Source organism: Rosa rugosa, chromosome 4, assembly GCF_958449725.1.
Source record: "Rosa rugosa chromosome 4, drRosRugo1.1, whole genome shotgun sequence".
Classification (NCBI taxonomy): domain Eukaryota; kingdom Viridiplantae; phylum Streptophyta; class Magnoliopsida; order Rosales; family Rosaceae; genus Rosa; species Rosa rugosa.
Window position 1 is genome coordinate 3,587,399 of NC_084823.1, and position 2,879 is coordinate 3,590,277.

At 35.7% G+C, this 2,879-nt stretch overlaps 1 long non-coding RNA gene across 1 annotated transcript; it reads right to left on the minus strand.

The window, feature by feature from the left end:
• Positions 1–272: 272 nt before the first annotated feature.
• Positions 273–2,165, minus strand: LOC133746152 (uncharacterized). Its single transcript, XR_009863989.1, has 3 exons — positions 1,748–2,165; positions 1,537–1,640; positions 273–614 (listed from the first exon to the last, which is right to left on the minus strand). It is a non-coding gene; the product is annotated as an uncharacterized LOC133746152 (long non-coding RNA).
• Between the last annotated feature and the right edge of the window lie 714 nt (positions 2,166–2,879).

Genomic DNA, 2,879 nt, shown 5'->3' on the forward strand with positions numbered 1-2,879 from the left:
ACTGTTACCAACACTAAAAGCTACTCTCACCAGTAACAAACACTACTGTCACCAACACCAGAAAACTACTCTCACCAATAACAAAAGCTACTTTCACCATTATCAAAAATTACTCTCACCATCATCAAAAGTTACTCTCAACAACGCCAAAAGCAATAAACAAGCAAAACAAAAGCTACTCTCAGAGATTGAGAAAACTATTCTTATAGACTAACAAAGCTATGGATATGTAAATGATACAACTAAAGTAAAAAAGCTACTGCAATCGGAAAAAGAAAACAAATTCAATGATATAAAAAGTATGCAGGATCCAACAATGATATAACCATGTAAAAAGCTACTTTCATAGTTGTAAAAAACCACTACCATAGTTGTGAAAATCTATTACAATAGTTGTAGAAAGCTACTGTCCATATTGTGATACTAGTGTCATATTTCAAATGGCCACCATTGATGTTTCTTCTTGTCAAGCTCTACCACTCTACACTAACCATAGGCATTATTTTGCCACCTACAACACCAAGCTTCATTTCAAAATTTCTTGGTTGGCCGGATGATCTCTTGGTCAATAGAGCCTTCACTACTCAAATTCACATGATTTTCGAAATCAACCACTGCCAATGCAAAGGGGAAGAATTCTATAAGAACAAAAGTACAACAAAACAAGAAATCTTTATCAATTAGGTAATAAAAACCAAGCATTCTAAAAGCTACTGACATAGAAACAGAAAGCTACTGTAACACATGTACAAAAACTACTAGATCAGTAATAAAAAACTACTGACATAGAAACAAAAAGCTACTCTAACATATGTAAAAAACTATGACCAATAATAAAAAGCTACAGACATATATACTAATTGCAACAAAACCAACTGATTATCCATGTTGATAGTGTAACACAAATTCCAAATAAGAAAGGCTAGAGATACGAAATCACAACAAAAAGAAAATTGAATTTTATTAAAAATCATGATCTTTCAATTTGATACGCTATTGACAAAAGACCACTTGAAATCAATCAAAATGAACAGAAAAAAGCTACTGGAATCAGCTTTAAAAGATACTAACATAGGCATAAGAAACTACTATCACTATGTTGAAAAGCCACTATAACACCTACAGAGGTACTGACTTGAAATCAATCAAAATAAAACCAAAAAACCTACTGACATTAATTTAAGCCCAACTCCATCAAAACAAACACCAAAACTATCACTTGGATCCAATGCACATCTGAAGAATACAAAAGCAATGTCGTTCTTAAACTGAGCAACAATAGACAATCAAGTAATGGAAATCCACTAGTCTCAATTTTGAAAAGAAAAGGATGACTACATTCAAGTCCATCAAGTGCACACCAATTATCATCATTGGCCATTACTGGCATTATTTAGTATAAGAAGAAAGAATGCTCATTTGTTGCACAAGTATATGAGTTCAACTCTCAAAGCAACGAAAACGCACAATAGCAACATATTAACCACAAAAAAAAAAAAAAAAAAAAACAGAGAGAGAGAGATTGTAATACCAAACCTGATCAAAGAGCACTTTCTTTTCCTCATCATCGACTCCTGGCTCGGCCTAATAATTGAATAGATGACTTTGCCCCATCTCCACAGCACCTTCGCCAGCTCCACCTGTGATTAACCACAAATCCCAATCAAAACCAGTACAAAAACCTAATTTCATCTCCATTATAAAAAACCACTAGTCGAAATTGAACACGAAATCCACATCACCATACCTGTTTGACAGAGAGAAGGCGGAGGCTTCTCTGAAATTTAAGCGCCGTCTGCGAAATCGTTGACAATGCCGAGTCGAGATTGGCTCAATTGACGTTTGCAAGGCCGAGAACCACGATGCCGGCTGTATACCAAACGGCGCCGCTTCCACCGTTCAAAACTCAGTCCCCTCCACCGTGTTCAACTACGCCGACCCCACCCTCGGCAGCCACCTAGCCTGCCTCCTCATCCAAATCGGCGTCACCGACGCCTTCACCATTCCCGACGCTAACTGACAACAAGATCTGCTGGAGAAGAGCAAGGAGGTCGATCCTGAATCACCGGCGTGAGAGAGAGAGAGAGAGAGAGAGAGAGAGAGAGGTGAATGAGATCGAGATTGAGAATGAGAATGGATCCGGATTCGGAGAGAGAGATCAGAAATTATTTGTTATAAAAGTGAAGGGGCATAATTGTCATGACCGAAAATAATTCTTGTCTGAAATGGCCTTATATGTACAAAAATAATTAGATGGCCTTATAACTAAATAAACTTTCAAAATGACACTTGCATGTAATTTTCTATATGTTTTACTACATAATAGGCTCAAATGAGCATTCTGGCCTTATAACTAAATAAACTTTCAAAATGACACTTGCATGTAATTTTCTATATGTTTTACTACATAATAGGCTCAAATGAGCATTCTAAGGGGAAATTTCAAGGAAGAAAGGATTTAGAGTGGTTGCTTAACAGAAAAGTATTCAACTTTTTTAGTGGTTGCTTAACTTGCTCTGATACCATGATAAAATAATCTGGGGTTCACATCCAAAACCAATTGGCAATGGATGGAGTGGCCCAAACCCTTATAAACCCATAGGCAGTGTCCCATTTTTCCCATGTGGGATGACATATATTCTCAGCATAATAAACTTCGGTTATAATAAACAATTTTCAAAGAAAAGAAAGGCTATATCTTTAATGTTGTGTTGTGCTCAAGGATTAAAATATCGAGTTTTAACATTTCTATCAGAACTTTGAAAAAAAAAAAGATAGTGGGGATATTCTGGAAAATATATCATTTTTGAAAGAGATAATTTATTGGATTTACATATAAATAGATATAAATGTCAATCATCTACATCTAGAAAGTGACT